The sequence below is a fragment of the Schistocerca piceifrons genome, chromosome X (genome assembly GCF_021461385.2).
Source record: "Schistocerca piceifrons isolate TAMUIC-IGC-003096 chromosome X, iqSchPice1.1, whole genome shotgun sequence".
NCBI lineage: Eukaryota > Metazoa > Arthropoda > Insecta > Orthoptera > Acrididae > Schistocerca > Schistocerca piceifrons.
In genome coordinates this window covers 761,823,129-761,843,178 of record NC_060149.1, presented here as the reverse complement: position 1 = coordinate 761,843,178, position 20,050 = coordinate 761,823,129, and positions in this window count along the sequence as shown.

Here is a 20,050-nt window from a genome sequence, read left to right as displayed (position 1 = left end):
ACGCCTGCGCAGCCACTGACCGAGCGCGGCGTCGCATTCCCCGGACTGCGCGCATCAGCATGTCTCCACCACGACACGAGCGGTGGGGTTGAGCTACCGGAAAATGTATTGGGAGAACCAACAATAAAGAGGAAGATAGCTAATAACAGCCACCTTCTACCCAGCCACGCCTTACAACCCCAACCACGACACTCGCTCCGGTCATTGTATTACAAAATGAAATTCTTAGCACCATAATCATGATCGTGCTAGAACATATCCCAGATGAAGCAAAACAAGCCCAGTATTCTGAGTTGATTAGTCAAAAGACTGTTCAAAAACTGAGTAACTATCAACTGTAATTGAATAATGTTTGCCAGCCGCGGTGGCTGAGCGGTTCTAGGTGCTTCAGTGCAGAACCGCGCAACTGCTACGGTCGCAGGTTCGAATCCTGCCTCGGGCATGGATGTGTGTGATGTCCTTAGGTTAGTTAGGTGTAAGGAGTTCTAAGTTCTAGGGGACTTATGACCTCAGATGTTAAGTCCTATAGCGCTCAGAGCCATTTGAACAATTTTTGAATACTACACTCCTGGAAATTGAAATAAGAACACCGTGAATTCATTGTCCCAGGAAGGGGAAACTTTATTGACACATTCCTGGGGTCAGATACATCACATGATCACACTGACAGAACCACAGGCACATAGACACAGGCAACAGAGCATGCACAATGTCGGCACTAGTACAGTGTATATCCACCTTTCGCAGCAATGCAGGCTGCTATTCTCCCATGGACACGATCGTAGAGATGCTGGATGTAGTCCTGTGGAACGGCTTGCCATGCCATTTCCACCTGGCGCCTCAGTTGGACCAGCGTTCGTGCTGGACGTGCAGACCGCGTGAGACGACGCTTCATCCAGTCCCAAACATGCTCAGTGGGGGACAGATCCGGAGATCTTGCTGGCCAGGGTAGTTGACTTACACCTTCTAGAGCACGTTGGGTGGCACGGGATACATGCGGACGTGCATTGTCCTGTTGGAACAGCAAGTTCCCTTGCCGGTCTAGGAATGGTAGAACGATGGGTTCGATGACGGTTTGGATGTACCGTGCACTATTCAGTGTCCCCTCGACGATCACCAGTGGTGTACGGCCAGTGTAGGAGATCGCTCCCCACACCATGATGCCGGGTGTTGGCCCTGTGTGCCTCGGTCGTATGCAGTCCTGATTGTGGCACTCACCTGCACGGCACCAAACACGCATACGACCATCATTGGCACCAAGGCAGAAGCGACTCTCATCGCTGAAGACGACACGTCTCCATTCGTCCCTCCATTCACACCTGTCGCGACACCACTGGAGGCGGGCTGCACGATGTTGGGGCGTGAGCGGAAGACGGCCTAACGGTGGGCGGGACCGTAGCCCAGCTTCGTGGAGACGGTTGAAAATGGTCCTCGCCGATACCCCAGGAGCAACAGTGTCCCTAATTTGCTGGGAAGTGGCGGTGCGGTCCCCTACGGCACTGCGTAGGATCCTACGGTCTTGGCGTGCATCCGTGCGTCGCCGCGGTCCGGTCCCAGGTCGACGGGCACGTGCACCTTCAGACGACCACTGGCGACAACATCGATGTACTGTGGAGACCTCACGCCCCACGTGTTGAGCAATTCGGCGGTACGTCCACCCGGCCTCCCGCATGCCCACTATACGCCCTCGCTCAAAGTCCGTCAACTGCACATACGGTTCACGTCCACGCTGTCGCGGCATGCTACCAGTGTTAAAGACTGCGATGGAGCTCCGTATGCCACGGCAAACTGGCTGACACTGACGGCGGCGGTGAACAAATGCTCCGCAGCTAGCGCCATTCGACGGCCAACACCGCGGTTCCTGGTGTGTCCGCTGTGCCGTGCGTGTGATCATTGCTTGTACAGCCCTCTCGCAGTGTCCGGAGCAAGTATGGTGTGTCTGACACACCGGTGTCAATGTGTTCTTTTTTCCATTTCCAGGAGTGTATTTACATGGTAACACGCTCAAAGGTATCTAGGCTTTGAACCATCAAAATAACTACACGCGTCTCCTTTGATAGTCTGCATATAAAAAAAGTAGCACACTGTGAAGATAATTTAAATTACTGTGTTGCACAAACTACAGTTCTGAGTGGTTCTTGTGTAGTTGTTCAAGCTCTTAAGCAGGGAAGTCACACAAGCCATATATACATGCTGTATGAACCGTAAGTTGAATTTCATCATAGTAGCAACATGTGTAGGGATCAAGACACAGCAGATTTTTTTTGTATGACACTGCAGGAACTTTTGTGAGTAGGGGAGCAGTGCAGAAAATGTTTATTGACGCACAAGAAAACTGAAGAGGGGAGAAATGAAATTAAAAAGTTTGTGACACTAGATGGACTTGTTACTATGGCTTATGTTTGGCTACGAATAAGACAGTTGAAGGTACCATTGTAACCCTAATACACATTCTGGCAGAAAATTCAGAACGAGATTTAGAAGCATTAGGGTTTTGTGCAAACTTCAATTTTTATTTTCTTTTTCTTTTATGTCTGTTCTCAAGTTTGCTAGAAAAGTGCATCAGTATATGGTTTCCTTCAGGGCAAAGACTGTGATATTGTTGCTGGAATCAACTTAGTAGAAGCTACAGGTGATCATTTCAACCAAATGCATAGATCAGGCTTAGGTTTCACTTGTGTATGGAAAGAGAGAGTAGATATGGCAACAAAACTAGGTGCTGATGTTCCCAAAGACTCTGCTTTTCTTGGTAGAATTCGAAAGCTGCCAAAACATCGTGATTAATAGGTTTGTGATTTGCTGAATAAATATAGTCTGGAACCTGTATAACCAACTGGTTTCAAATATTTAGTATATGATAAAGTTTTATATATAATAGACAATGAACTTGAGAGATATTTTATCTCAAACTCCAGAATAATTAAATAAATCACTTGGAAATTAGTTGACAACATACTCAGGCAAGATGGCGTCTACTGTGGTTGTTCATAGTGATCAAGCGAAAAAAAGTTACAGTTTTGTCGTAAAAAATGCAAATTGTGGGAAGTGTGACAGTGAAATATTGAGATCCTTTTGTAGCAGTAATGGTACAGGTACGAATGTTATGCTGCTATGTAAAGATAGCAGCACATTAAAAGTGTTTCAGTTGAAGTGAATCTGTATTATTTCTCTTTCCCATGTACTTGACATTAACGCTGCCAAGATTGATAGTTAGTTCCGTGTTATAACGTTTTAAGTAGGGAAAGTTTAATTATAACCACCCGGTACGTCAACAATACATGGTGTAGCCGGTATGCTCCCTAACCTGTGTCCTGTATTGCACAAAACTCGTTATTTAACGTATGGTATAGCCACGTATCTGCGGTAAGAAAACGTTGCGGCATTTTTCCTAAAACTGCTACAGTGAAAAACGCCCATATAGCCTTACCCTTAGCCTTAAGCTAAACAGCAGTCAGTTTAAAAACAATGAAGAGAAAAGATCCTCAAAGGAAAGAAATCAGCCCTCCACAATCGAGTGCCTTGTTTCGACTCTCTCATTACCGGTATTTTCTCACAGAGAAGATGGTATTCTTCGCTTCTAAACTGAAACGTCTATTAATTGAACTCGCCCCTCCTTACATTCATACTTAGGTAAATTTCTACAGACGCCCATGCATCGATGAAACTCTTCCTTTAAATACCAGTCTTGCATCTTTCTTCCCAAGGCTCGAGTTTATATGGTCGTTAACCCTTAAGTCAGTGCTAACAGATACTCATATACAGGATGGTCCATTGATCGTGACCAGGCCAAATATCTCACACAATAAGCGTCAAACGAAGAAAACTACAAAGAATGAAACTTGTCTAGCTTGAAGGGGAAAACCAGATGGCAATATGGTTGGCCCGCTAGATGGCGCTGCCATAGGTCAAAAGGACCTCAACTGCGTTTTTTAAAATAGGAACACTTCAAGCTGTCGTTGCTTTGAACCTTCCCTTTGAGTACAATAGTAGATTCCGTTGCATTGAATGGAAAAGGCACAATGCCAAGTTCTGTCCTGAAGAGTAACTCTTCTAACAGTCTGTGCTTTGAACCTTTTCCGGGAGTTCAGAATTAGATTCTGATAAACTTCTGCAGCATTTCTGTATCAATTGGACCTTCACATTGACGATGAAACACACAAACTGCATCCATATTGAATACAAAAGGGACAATGCCAACTTTTGTCCAGGGGAGTAACTCTTTAAACAGTGTGTGCTTTGAAACCTTACTGGGAGTCCAGTATTAGATTCCGATGCACCACTGCGGGTATACTGTAACCCTTCGCCCTTCATATAGACGTTGAAACAAAAAAAAAATGCATCGGCATTGAATACAAAAGCCACAATGCCGACTTCTGTCCAGGTGGAGTAACGCATCAAAATGTCTGTGCTTTGAACCATTTCGGGGAGTCCAGTATTAGATTCCGATGCACTACTGCAGGTTTAATGTAGCCTTTGGGCCTTCATAGTGACGATGAAACACTGAAAATGATTCGGGATTGAAGACAAAAGGCACAATGCCGACTTCTGTCCAGGGGAGTAACGATTAAAACAGTCTGTGTTTGTACATTTCCTGCGAGTCTTGCAGTATATTCCGATGCACCACTGCAGGTTTACTGTAACCCCTGGACTTTCACATTGGTGATTAAATACAGAAATTGCATCGGGATTGAATACAAAATCCACAATGCGAACTTATGTCCAGGGGGAGCAGCGCTTCAAACAGCATGTACTATGAACCTGACCTGGGAGTCCAGTAGTAGATTCCAATGCACCACTGCAGGCCAACTGTAACCCTTGGACGTTCACATTGCCGATGAAACACAGATGTTGCATCGGGATAGAATACAAAAGTCACAATGGCTACTTCTGTCCATGGGCAGTAACACCTCAAACAGTCTGTGACCTTTCCTGGCAGTACAATAGTAGATACCGATGCACCACTGCAGCTTTACTGTTACCCTAGGACCTTCACATTGACGATGAAAAACAGAAACTCCATCGGGATTGGATACAAAATGCACAATGACGACTTGTGTCCATGAAGAGTAACGTTTCCTATAGTCTGTGATATGACAGTTTCCTGGGAGACCAGTATTAGATTCCGTTGCACCACTGCAGGTTCACTGTGTACCTTCGACCCTTACATTGACGATGAAACACACAAACTGCATCCGGATTGAATACAAGAGGCACAATGCCAACTTTTGTCCAGGGGGAGTAACGCTTCAAACAGTTTGTGCATTGAGCGTTACCTAGGAGTCCAGTAGTAGATTTCGATGCACCACTACAGGTTTACAGTAATCCTTGTAACTTCACATTGACGATGAAACATAGAATTTGCATCTGGATTAAATACAAAAGTCAAAATGTCGATACTCTCCAGGGGGAGTAACTTTTCAAACTGTCTGTGCGTGGAACACTTATTGGGAATCCAGTAGTATATTCTTATGCACCACTGCAGACTTACTGTAGCCCTTGGACCTTCACACTGACGATGTAACACAGAAATTGTTTCGGATTTGAATGCAAAAAGCACAATGCCGACTTCTGTGCAGAGGGAGTAACTCTGGAAATAGTCCATGCTTTGAAACGTTCCTGGGTGTCCAGTATTAGATTCCGTTGCACCACTGCAGCTTTACTGTTACTCTTGGATCTTCACATTGACGATGAAACACTCAAACCGCACCCGGATTGAATACAAAAGGCACAATGCCAACATTTGTCCAGAAGGAGTAACACTTCAAACAGTGTGTTTTCAACATTTATTGGGAGTCCAGTACTAGCCTACATTGCGCTGCAAAACTGCAAGCTTACTGCAACCCTTGATATTTCACATTTATGATGAACCACAGAAACTGCATCGAGAATATATACAAAAGGCACAATGAAAACTTTTGTCCAGGAGGAGTAACGCTTCAAATAGTCTGTGATTTGAACATTTCCTGGGAGTCCAGTAGTAGATTACGATGCATCACTGCAAGCTTACTGTAACCCTTGTACCTTCACATTGACGATCAAACACAGAAATGACATCGGGATTGAATACAAAATTCACAATGCTGTCTACCATTCAGGGGGATTAACGCTTCAAACAGTGTTTACTTTGAAACATTTCTGGGAGTTCAGTATTAGATTCCGATGCACCACTGCAGGTTTACTGTAAACCTTCGAACTTCATACTGACGATGAAACAAAGAAACTGCATTAGGATTGAATACAATACACACTTGTGTCCAGCGGGAGTAACGCCTCAAGCAATCTGTGTTAAAAATTTTCCTGGGAGCCCAGTATTAGATTATGATTCACCACGACATGTTTATTGTAACCCTTGCGCCTTCACATTGACAATGAAACACAGAAATTGTTAGCAACGCTTCATACAGCCTGTGATATGAAACTTTCCTGGCAGACCAGTAGCACATTCCGATGCACCACTGCAGGCTTACTGTAACCCTTGGGCCTTCACATTGACGATCAAACACAGAATTACATCGGGATTGGATACAAAATGCACTATGACTTCTGTCCAGGGCGAGTAATGCTTCATACAGTCTGCGATACGAAAATTTCCTGGGAGACCAGTATTAGATTCAGATGCACGACAGTAGGCTTACTGAATCCCTTGGATGTTCACAGTGACGATGAAACACACTAATTCCATCTGGATTATATACAAAATGCCACAATGCCGACTTCAGTACAAGGGGAGTAACGCTTCAAACAGACTGTGCTTTTTCCTGGGTACACAACAGTAGATTCCGATGCACCAAAGCAGTTTTACTGTTACCCTTGGACCTTCACATTGACGATGAAACACACAAACTGCGTAAGGATTAAATACAAAAGGCACATGCGGACTTCCACATAGAGTGAGAAAGGCTTCAAACAGTCTGTGCCATGAACCTTACCTGAGAGTCCAGGAGTAGATTCAGATGCACCACTGCAGGCTTACTGTAATCCTTTGACGTTCACATTGACGGTAAAACACAGAAATTGCTTCGGGATTGAATACAAAAGGCACAATGCCGACTTCTGTCCAGGTAGAGTAACGCTTCAAACAGCCTGTGCCTTGAACCTTTACTGGGAGTCCGTTAGTATATTCCGATGTATCACTGCAGGGTTACTGTAACCCTTGGAGTTTCACATTGACCTTGAAACAGAGAAATTGCATCGGGATGGAATACTAAAGGCACAATGCGCCTTTCATGACCCGCCTTCCAGCGGAAACGCCCAAGCCATGAGATGCCGATACCTTTTTCTCGACATGATATTCTGAAGCCACTACAAACAGAATCTCCGTTAAATTTTCAAGAAGACACATTTGGACGTTCCGCCAATCAGAGGCGTTATTGACTCCTGGAATTCTGGTACATAGACTAATTTAATTTTAAAAATTAAGAAAGTAAATAAGTGAAAGAAAATAAAAATATATATACAGGGTGTTCCACTGATCGTGACCGGTCAAAATATCTCACGAAATAAGCGTCAAACGAAGAAAACTACAAAGTACGAAACTTGTCTAGCTGGAAGGGGAAAACCAGATGGCACTATGGTTGGCCCACTAGGTGGCGCTGCCATAGGTCAAAAGGATCTCAACTGCGTTTATTTTAAAAGAGGAACCCCCATTTTTTATTACATATTCGTGTAGTATGTAAAGAAATATGAATGTTTTAGTTGGACCACTTTTTTCGCTTTGTGATAGATGGTGCTGTAATAGTCACAAGTTGATAACAGGAAGTTACGGTATATTGGTAATTTTTACTTATGGACCGTCTGACAGCAACTGAATAAAACACAATTTTAGTGCCATACGCGTTTCGCCTTTATTTTCTGCAAGGCATCATCAGTGGCCTGGAATATGTACATATGTTAGCTATTTAATTTACATTTTTGTCACTGTGCCTATAGGTTATAAACAGTTCTGGTGGTTGGTATTTCCTATTAAGTAGTAATGTTTTGAACTGTACTTACAGGTTGCGTGGACAATTTCTTACATATTACGCTCCTGTTGCATTTTGTGTGTTGTTCTTCTTCTTATGAACGCCAATTTGCGGTTTTTCCCCACATTCTACAGTACTGTGAACTGAACGCTTGTTTTAATGCAATGTTTTAGTTTCTGTTGCCGACTGTCAAATGTTTTTGCTAAAGATCGAATGTTATTGCCAACCCTTTGAGTGTAACTACTGAAGTATCTGTGGTCTGTTCGTGTGTGTGTGTGTGTGTGTGTGTGTGTGTGTGTGTGTGTGTGTGTGTGTGTGTGTGTATTTTGTTGTGATCTATGTTTTTTGTGCTGTGTGTGTGTGTGTGTGTGTGTGTGTGTAATGGGGTGATATAATTTATTTTATTTATTTTTTATTGGCTGTGTGTGTGTGTGGGGAAGAGCTTTTTTGTTTTATGTTATTTCCTTTACTAAGTGTAGTAGGGAGCCTGTGCTGATGTGAATTTGTTCATTTATCACATGTTTGTTTTCTGCAATGGCTTTCTGGATGTGGAAGTTTTCTTGCATTTGTATAAGATGTTTGTCATGGTTGCTTATTCTCATTATTTTCATTTCTTGTTCCATGTTTGTAGGATTATGGTTATAATGTTTTAAATGCTCTGCAAAAGTGGAATGGTTTTTTTCATACTTCCAACATCTGATATGTTCTTTGTATCTTGTTTCAAAATTCCTGCATGTCATGCCTATGTATACTGCATCACAACTTTGACAGTCAAGTTTATATATTCCTGATTGTTGGAATTTGTGCCTCTTGGTAGCTGGCTGGCATAGGTGTGATTGAAGGGTTTGCCCAGGCTTATATGCTATTTTGAAACCCTGTCTCTTTAGGATGTTTGCACCTCTGTGTGTTAGTTTATGTGTGTAGGTCATGGTGTATCATCTGGTTCTTTTCCGTGTGGTGTTGTCATTGTGTGTGTTTGTTGAGTGTGTTTGTTGAGTGTGTTTGTTGAGTGTGTTTGTTGAGTGTGTTTGTTGAGTGTGTTTGTTGAGTGTGTTTGTTGAGTGTGTTTGTTGAGTGTGTTTGTTGAGTGTGTTTGTTGAGTGTGTTTGTTGAGTGTGTTTGTTGAGTGTGTTTGTTGAGTGTGTTTGTTGAGTGTGTTTGTTGAGTGTGTTTGTTGAGTGTGTTTGTTGAGTGTGTTTGTTGAGTGTGTTTGTTGAGTGTGTTTGTTGAGTGTGTTTGTTGAGTGTGTTTGTTGAGTGTGTTTGTTGAGTGTGTTTGTTGAGTGTGTTTGTTGAGTGTGTTTGTTGAGTGTGTTTGTTGAGTGTGTTTGTTGAGTGTGTTTGTTGAGTGTGTTTGTAAGTTTTCAGCTTGTGAGTTGATTTGTATTCTGGAAATGTTGTGTTAGTTTTGTATTTGTGTTTTTATTTTTTGATTGATCGTGTGTACCACATGTGTGTTATACCCGTTGTTCCTAGCTATTTGTATGATTGTACTCACATCTTGTTCATAGTTTCTCTTGCTGAGTGGGATTCTGTGTAATCTATGTAACATGTGTCTTAGTGCTGCAAGTTTTTGGCTGTGGGGGTGGTTGGATGTGGAATGTATTATTGTGTCTGTGGCTGTTGGTTTTCTAAAGATGTTCAATGTATGTTTGCCATTTTATTTTTTTAATTGTAATGTCAAGAAAATTTATTTGATTTTCTTTTTCAAGTGTGAATTTTATGTTCTGATGAGCTTTGTTTATTTCTGAATGGAGTTCATCTATTTTTTCACTTGGCTCATCTACCAGACAAATAATGTCATCCACATATCTGTACCAATATGTGATTTTGAAACTTTCATTTGTGGTTATCTTTTCAAATATCTGATTTTCTAGGTGACTGATGAAAATGTTTGCTAGTGTTCCTGATATTGGGGATCCCATGGGCAGTCCATCAGTTTGTAGATAATATTCTTTCTCAAACAGAGTAGTTTTGTTCAGTTGTCAGTCTGAGCATATCTGTTATTTTCTTTATTGCGTCTGGTGAGGTTGCTGTGGGATGAGAGATTTTGTTCTATGATTCCTATTGTTTCTGTGATAGGGATGGAGGTATACATATTTTCTATATCGAATGAAATCAGTGATGCTGTATGTGGTACCTGTATGTTCTGTATGTTTTCTACTAGGTTTCCTGTGTTTATCACTGTTCTGTTGTTTTCTACTTTATAGTGTTTTGTAACTAACTTTTGGAGATGTTTGGCTCAGCGGTATGTTGGGGCTTTCTTGAAGTTGACAACAGCTCTCATTGGCATTCTGTCTTTATGTACTTTCAGTTGACTGCGGAGTATTGGTGCTTGTGGGTTTTTCTGTGTTAAGTAGTATTTCTGTTTGTCCTTGAGTGTGTGTTCAATGGTTTTCAGTGTTCATTTCACATTTGCCTGGAATCGTTCAGTTGGATCTGACTTCAGTTTTTGTATGGCATTGGTATTTATGTATTCCTTGGTTTTTGTGATGAATTGCTCTTTATCCATGAGTACTGTTACATTTCCCTTGTCTGCTCTTGTTATTAATATGTTATCGTTTGTTAACTTTTGTTTTAACCTTTTCATAGTGGCTGCTTCTGTTTGGTTGTTCTTATTGTGTGTCTGCTGTGTTTGTTTTATTACGCATTTTATTTCTTCTTTTACTAGTTCTCTTGTCAGTCCTATGTTTATTTCATAACTATTTTGTTGTTCTTCACGTGTAAGGATGTGTTCAGTTTCTACTATGAGATTTTCTATGTAATGATTGTTCACTTTGCTATTTGTGCAGTGTTTCAAACCTTTTTCCAAGAGCATTTTTTTCATTTTCGTGTAATTCTGTCTGTTAGGTTAACTAAGCGTGGATGGAATGTGTGTTGGTGTTCACGTGGTTTCACATTTAAAATGTTATTGTATTTTTGCGTCTTTTTTACTGTTGGTTTCATTATCTTCTGTTTATGTTTGTTTTGTAAATGTTTCATTGCTGTGTATGTGTTGTGTTCAGTTTTTTCTACTAGTGTCATGAAAACTGCGGCGTTAGCTACGTTTTTTGCCAATTCTAGATGAGTCTCACAGAGCATCATGTTTATGTGCTGTTTTTTCGAATAGAGCATCTTAATTTCATGTAGTAACCAATATCGTCCTGCAAATGATTTCGACTTTTGTGCCACTGTAGAACTGTTTTTAACCTTTAAATTAATGTAACTTGGAATTAAATCGTTCTTTTTGCATGTTTTGTTGAATTTTATGTGCTGTATCGTCTTATGGAGTTTCAGATGTATTTTCTTGAACCTGTTGTGCACGTTGACAGGGAATGCTTGACATAGCTGTCAGACGGTCCATAAGTAAAAATTACCGATATACCGTAATATTACATGCAACTGAGGAAGACAGGACTACAAAAGCTGAAGATGATAACAGGAAGGTTTTTTAAATTAAAATACAGAACATAGGTACGTTTGAACATTTTATTTCGAGTGTTCCAATGTGATCCATGTACCTTTGTGAACTTATTTCTGAGAATGCATGCTGTTGCAGCGTGATTACCTGTAAATACCAGATTAATGCAATAAATGCTCAAAATGGTGTCCACCAACCTCAATGCACTTGCCAATACGTGTAACGACATTCCTCTCAACAGCGAGTAGTTCGCCTTCCGTAATTTTCGCACATGCATTGACAATGTGCTGACGCATGTTGTCTGGCGTTGTCGGTAGTTCACGATAGTAAATATCCTTCAACTTTCCCCACAGAAAGAAATCAGGGGCATCAGAACTGTTGAAAGTGCGGGCCATGGTATGGTGCTTCAACGACCAATTCACCTGTCATGAAATATGCTACTGAATACCGCTTCAACTGCACGCAAGCTATCTGCCAGACATCCATCGTGTTGGAAGTACATCGTCATTCTATCATGCAGTGAAACATCTTGTAGTAACATCGGTAGAACATTATGTAAGAAATCAGCATACATTGTACCATTTAGATTGCCATCGATGAAATAGGGGCCAATTGTCCTTCCTCCCATAATGCTGCACCATACATAAACCCACGAAGGTCACTGATGTTCCACTTGTCGCAGCCAATGTGGATTTTCTGTTGCCCAATAGTGTATATTATGGCGCTTTACGTTACCGCTGTTGGTGAATGACGCTTCGTCGCTAAACAGAACGCGTGCAAAAAATCTGTCATCGTCCTGTAATTTCTCTTCTGCCCAGTGGCAAAACTGTACACGAAGTTCAAAGTCGTCACCATGCAACTCCTGGTGCGTAGAAATATGGTACGGGTACAATCGATGTTGATGTAGCATTCTCAACACCGACGTTTTTGAGATTCCCGATTCTCGTGCAATTTGTCTGCTGCTGATGTGCGGATTAGCAAAATGGCTCTGAGCACTATGGGACTTAACTTCTGAGGTTATCAGTCTCCTGGAACTTAGAACTACTTAAACCTAACTAACCTAAGGACACCACACATATCCATGCCTGAAGCAGGATTCGAAGCTGCAACCGTAGCGGTTGCGCGGCTCCAGACTGTAGCGCCTAGAACCTCTCGGCCACTCCGGCCGGCGCGGATTAGCCACAACAGCAGCTAAAACACCTACTAGGGCATCATCATTTATTGCAGGTCGTGACTGACGTTTCACATGTGGCTGAACGCTTCCTGTATCCTTAAATAACGTAACTATCCGGCGAACGCTCCGGACACTTGGATGAAGTCGTCCAGGATACTGAGCAGTATACATAGCACACGCCCGTTGGGCATTTTGTTCAGAATAGCCATACACCAACACGATATCGACCTTTTCTGCAATTGGTAAACGGTCCATTTCAACGCGGGTAATGTATGACGAAGCAAATACCGTTCACACTGGCGGATTGTTATGTTATACCATGTACTTATACGTTTGTGACTATTCTTGTTTCATGAATTACGGCTACAGTGCTGTATGTGACATTTGAATCATATTCATGTGGGACAATTGTGCATGAACTCGAGCTGAATAGCCATGGAAGCAAGCTGTATGGACGAAACAGCTGCTTCAGGAAGATGGCTACAATTACTATGTTAACGGTACATCAAAAGTTTGCACTAATAAACGTCTGCACTAATAAAATAATTATGTGCTCCATGTTCGGAAGATGTGCTGAATCCGCAACCCTCTTCCTTTTTTAATGAATATCGCTCAAGTTGGCATTGAGAACTTTATTGCGTCCACTACCGGTTTCGTATTTTGCATCAGGCCATTTTTAAGTTCTTCGGAAAAATTCTGTGCAGAGGGACAATGTGGACGCAGTAATTTCGAACAGCATCTGGAGTGCTTTTCATTAAATGAATAAGAAAACAGTATTTTCTTTCGAGTCCAACGATCGCGCAAAATGTTTTTACTTCTCTGACCCTTCACTATCGCAGACTGCTGTCAACTGTTTCAAAATTCCAACCGACATTCACCACTCCAGTGGTAGGCTTAAGGTACTCGTGCTGGGACAGGTGCTACTTACGTAACGTAGAATGATGTTTATGAAAATAACTATGTACGCGATGGCTTTGTTTGTCACTGCTTGGGGAGTTTTCTTTTCGTGCAGAAGATTTAAAATCATTCTCCAATATTTCTTGGGTCAGCCAAGGGACCAAAAGCCTCAAGAAGACACATCCAAATGAAGAAAAAAAAAGTGAATGAGTTTTTCTTTTACTACTATGCTATGCAAGGTACGTAGGTCTATAAAAAACCGCACAATTCACACAGTCCTGTCAGTAAAGCATTCTCTGCTGTACTTCTCACCCACATTCAAGTACTCTTCCTATTTGTAATAGGGCCAGGTAAGTTCACCTAGTTGCAGGAGCGTCAAGGATATGTATTTATGGGATTTCTGTTTACTGCAGTTGTTTATGTGTAGTCTCATCATGTATTCGTCATGATCTTGGAAACTGTTTATGACACTAACATTCATGAGTCAAAGTTGGAATCCGTGAAATCATACAAATAGTTGGGTGTAACTCTTTGTAGGTACATGAAATTAAACGATCACATAAGCTCAATCATGGGCAAAGAGGGTGGCAGACTTTTGGTTATTGGTAGAATACTAGGGAAATGCAGTCAGTCTACTAATGAGACACTAATAGCTTATGAATCACTTGTGTAGCCCATCATAGAATATTACTCATGTGTATGGAGCCTGTATACCAAATGGGACTAACAGGCAGTAATGAATGTATACAGGTGATGGCAGCAGGAATGGTCACAGATTTGTTTTATCTCTGAATGAATGTCACAGAGATGTTGAAAGAACTGAACTGGCAGATCCTTGAGGATAGACATCAACTAGCCCACAGAAGTCTGCTTACAAAGTGTTGAGAAGAGGCTTTGAATGATGGCCTGAAGAATATACTACAATCTCTTGCTTATCACTCATATAGTGATCGTGAGGACAAACTTATCGATTAAGTACGGCACACACAGTGGCATTTTAAGAGTCATTCTTCCCACATTACATGTGTGAGTGGAACAGTCAAAAGCCCTAGTAACTGGTGTTGGTATGATGGGACATACCCTTTGCCATGCAGTTAGCAGTGGTTTACAGAGTATGAATATAGATTTTAGTACCATGTAATTCCACTGCCCATATATAGGCGCAAATTTTAATCTAACTACAGATATTAAATACTATGCAACACCAGGCTCACAGCCAGTAAGCTGCAGTGCATCAAAAGCAGGAGAGAACATCATGCAGATGTTTTTACACTTATTTGTTTAATTGTTCAGTAATATAAAAAATTATTTTCATTACTGTCTCTGACATGGAAGTTAATACTATTTGATCATGTCAATAGCCACTTCTTGTCATAATAGTACTGATACCAACAAACCAGGATTCTGCTGCCATGATTATTTAAAGTTATGATTTACTTTAACTGCCTTGAAAAGTATTAATTTATTATTGGTGTCCAATATCTGTTATGATATTTCATCACTTATTTACTCTCCAAGCAGTGTGTGAGCTTTACAGAGGTAGCCAATGGAGTTAGAGCAAATATGGATCATCCAGATCAATTTATGAGTTATTTTAATATCATGAGAATCTACCTTCAGTGAGGGGATAAATGGCATATAAAGTTTTCTCTCACCACATACTACCACCACTCACCCTGTCCCAGCTGGCAGCTGCTGCCGAGCGGTTCTAAGCACTTCCACCCGGAACCGCGATGCTGCTACGGTCACAGGCTCAAATCCGGTCTCAGGCATGGATGTGTGTAATGTCTTTAGGTTAGTTAGATTTAAGTAGTTCTAAGTTTAGGGGACTGATGGCCTCATATGTTAAGTCCCATAGTGCTCAGAACCATTTGAACTATTTTTGAACAATACAGTCCCACACACTTACAAACACACTTATTCATTTCTGTTTAAGAAATACACTTTTACGTGGTAACTCCCTGGCAGACACCATCTCTAATATGCAGCACCATACCTTGCAGACTCTTAACTCTCCATTTTAATAATCTGATATTTGTCATTTACTTCAAAACATTGCTAAAATCATCTTCAACAGCGTTTCAGCTAACACTGAAAAGCTAATTTAGCATCACACTGTCATCGAGTTCATTAGAAAAGGAGTCAGCTTAGTTGTAAAAGCGTGGAGAAAGAGATCAACTATAGCTTGGATGAAAGATTTCTCAGTGTGAGATACTGACATAGAAGTTTCCCACTAAGTTTTGCCACAGTTACATGTTCAGTCCTATTTTAACCTATGTATGTGGGAAAATGAATGCTAGAAATGCCATTTTATGCCACTCAAAGCTGATGGAAAATCAGATGCTGTCTAATTTGTGTCTTCATAATTGATTTTATTGGCCTAATGTTAATGATAAAGGCTACTTTCAACACTAATAGGAGTGGGAGTGAGAGAATTCTAACCAATTTCAGCTGTAAGTAGCGTGTAATCAAACCCCATTCTTATCTACTATTGAACAAGTGCACTTCTGACCTAGTGTAGGTGCTGCTCAAGCAAGTAATGCAATGTGTTCATGACACTGCCCAAGAAATGTTCAGAATCTTTGTCAGTTTATTTAATTATCAACAGTTTTAACTTATTTATTTTTGATGAGACAGATTAATTAAACTCTGTAAATGGAGATTTCACTGCAGTTATGTTACATTCATGCTGATACATGTTCCTTAAGTGGTCCTTTCTAAATAAACTATTGCTGTGATAGTTATGTGCCGTTTACATATGGGTGTGGCATTGTTCTTTTATTGGTGTGGATTTCAACACTTCACTGTATGAATTATGACATCTGAATATCTTCCTAACGATACATGTCCTTTATCCAGCCTAGGGCAGATTATGAAAGGAATGAATGATGATACGCATCAGTTCAAAGTTTAATTGAAATAATTTTATGTTCGCATCCCCCACTGATGTGTAATGTGAGGAACTTTAGTATGTTCTTGGCATATTGAGTGAAAATCAATTTTTAAATTTACTAAAACAGATTTATTATAGACAGATAATTACATTTTCATGCCTCTACTACTAGACATGATTTCTTTTGCAGGGAGACAAAAGCATCACCACTAAAACAACCTTGTTTCCCATTTCATCTATCCATTATCAGCCTCATGTGGATACAATGTACACAGTGCATTAATCTGGTAGAGGCTTTATTATCATTTCCTTAGAAATTTTTCTAATGAAAGATGTTAAAGTAAATGAAAACTGCTTTACATCTTTTAATACGAACATGACTAATTTGAGAGTGTAGAAATTGCTGTAGATTCTTGCAAACTTTCACAAGTGCATAGGTTTTAATCATTTCTTTTAACTGTGACTGAACTTAGAAAACCAACTTTATGTGTCAACTTAAAGTAAGTTATTTCGTTTTTATTGGTACTCCAAATTGAGAGTCACTTTTATGAAGTGTTCAGTTGAAGTGCACCCTATGATGGAAGTTACTTTTACAGTGGTGAATTTTGTTAGGCACCCATTTTGGAAGTAAATTGACATTACTGACATATACTGATCAGTCAGAACATTATGACCACCTACCTAAAAGCCTGTATGTCCACCTTTGGCATTGATAACAACAATGATGCGTTATGGTATGGAATCAGTGGGGCCTTGCTAGATCGCTGGAGGGAGCTGGCACCACATCTGCACACGCAAGTCACCTAATTCCCGTAAATTACTGGGATGGGGTGGGGCGATGTCCTCCGACGCCACGTTCAATCACATCCTGGATGTGTTTGTTCGGGCTCACATCTGGCAAGTTGGGGGGGCCAGCGTGCTAACTGGAAATTGCTACTGTGTTCTTCAGACAACTCTGTCACTTCTGGCATTGTGACATGGTACATTATCCTGCTGGAAAATGCCACTGCTGTCTACAAACATTATCCTCATCAAGCAGTGTGCACGGTCTGCAACCAGTGTACGATAATCCTCGGCCATCTTGATGATTTGCACCAGCTCAACTGGACCCATGGATGCCCACGTGAATGTTCCCCAGAGCATAATGGAGCTGTCACCGCCCTGTCTTGATTCTGCGGTACAGCTGTCAAGAAGCTGTTCTCCTGGAAGATGACTGATTTGCGCCCTCCCATTGGCATGATGAAGAAGGTATCAGGATTCATCAGCATCAGACCTTGTGCCACTCTGACACTGTCCCACCTTCCAGTACCAATGATCACGTATCTATTTCAGTTTCAGTTGTCGACATCATGATGTTAACATTAGCACATGTATGTGTTGTCGGGTGCAGACTCCCATCATAAGGAGCGTTCAGTGCACTGTGTGTTCAGTCACACTTGTATTCTGACTAGTATTAAAGTCTGATGTTACTTCTGCCACAGTCCACCATGTGTCCCATTTTACCAGTATGCCCAGCCTATGACATCTGACACCTGTAATGAGGGGTGGTCGCACAACTGCACAGTGTCTGGATGTGGTTTTACCTTGGTTTTGCAACATGTTGAAGACTCTCACCACAGCACTCCTCAAACACCTGAAAGTTATGCAGTTTCTGAAATGCTCATGCTGAGCTTCCAGGCTATCACAATCTGCCCTCGGTCAAACTCAGACAGGTAGTGTGCCTTACTCATTCTGCACATGGACAGCACACTCACTGACACTACATGCACCATGTATATGACTGACTAGTAGTCATTCCACACACGTCACTCTGCTGTCACCTGGAAGGGTTTATATCGATGGTGGGTTATTGGTCACAATGTTCTGGCTAATCAGTGTTAAGGTTATGTAAACGTTACTCTGGTGCACCATTTGCACTCAATACTTGCTAAAAATTTAGATTTTTAGCTGCAGCAATATAATGAAAGTATTTTATGAATAGGCTTTCCCCTGTGGCCTTCAACATGTTCACATTTTACACATATATTGCATACATTTCCTCCACCTCCTTCCCATCTCTAACTTTTCGTCCTCCTGTCTTTGTGTCCACCTCATTCTCCCTTCCTGCTCCCTCTGTCCTTACCTATTCTCTCCTGCTATCTATCTCTGTCCGTCTCCTCCTCTATTCATTTCGACATTCCCGTATGTGGTCCCATCCGCATGTATGGCTGCTGTATAACAGGTCAAAAGAGCAGGTCAATACTACTCCCACAACACACGTATCATGTGTGAGTGAGGCAGCCTACATATCTGAGGCTTGGGAAACCTTTTCTTGCCTCTTACTTATAGCCTGCCATGAAAATTATCTTCATAACACATGCCAAAATTACCCCTACACAACATGCCTGTCTTGCAGGGCAGCATGTAAGGCACAGTCTAAAAAATAGTGGTTTGGACTGAAAAACATTCCTGGAGGATAGCTGTTATTCATCTTCTGGTTTGGTTGGACCAGATCAGTAGCATTATCAGTCTCTTGAGAGAGCTGACAAGAATAGTCAAAGGTGTCACAAGGAGCAAGCATGAGGGAGAACCGCAGTAGAAGTATCACTTATCTCCTAGTTCATATGGAATTCTTCAAATTTATCCTTATTTTCATGGAATTGGAAATCAAATTATTTGATGGTAATAATAGTTGCTTACGCACCACTCCCTCTTCCCTACTATAAAAAAAATGTAAACGTTTTCTTTTCTTACGGCATTGTATTACATTCATGAGTAACACTTAATTTAACAACATTTGAGAACTCGATGTTCCGTTAAATTATAAATCTTGTCAGGCCAAATTTTTGAAACATACCCACCGTACATTATGGAATAGACCTACACACAAAACCTGTGATTTCCAGTGCCTATCAGGCTACTCTGCACACTGCAATATTTCTCATGATGGCACACCTGGAGCTCTGTAGTGGTTCTGGAATGAACTTTGGATACCCCTCAAACAAGTAGATCAAGAACTGAGAGAAAAATTTAGGAATACCATTAATCTACAAAAGTTTTAATGTGAAATTTTTGTAAGAGATATTACTTTTTGCTGCTTGAATTTAACACAAAGAAAAAGTGAGACTAACTTTTAATTAATGCTCCAGGGTGGAAATCTTTCTACTGCTCACGCTGAAAAATTCTGCAGCTGCAAATTCACATAATCATACTTATTTCATCTTATTAACTGACAGGGAGTTTCTCTTTGACATTGCCGTAATAACATTAAAATTAATAAAATATGAGCAGTAAGAACATCATGTAAAAAATATGATGTAGGTGTACATTCATATCACAACATCTGAGCATATTGTGGGTAGTAGTTAACAGTTTGTGTTAGATCAGTGAATATATTGTGTTGCACATTGAGGTGACTAAAGTCATGGGATAGTAATATATGAAAATGTAAAGATGGCAGTAGAATTGTGTACACAAGTTATAAAAGGGCAGTGTATTGATGGAGCTGTCATATGTAATTCAAATGAAAAGGTTCCGACATGATTATGGCTGAATGACTGGATTTAAGAGACTGAACATAGAACAGTAGTTGGAGCTGGACTCATGGGATATTCCATTTCAGAAATCATTGTGAACTCCAATATTCCAAGATCCACAGTGTCAAGCGTTTTCTGGCAATACCAAATTTCAGGCATCACCTTTCATGACAGACAATACAGTTTCCAATGGCCTTCACTTAATGATGGA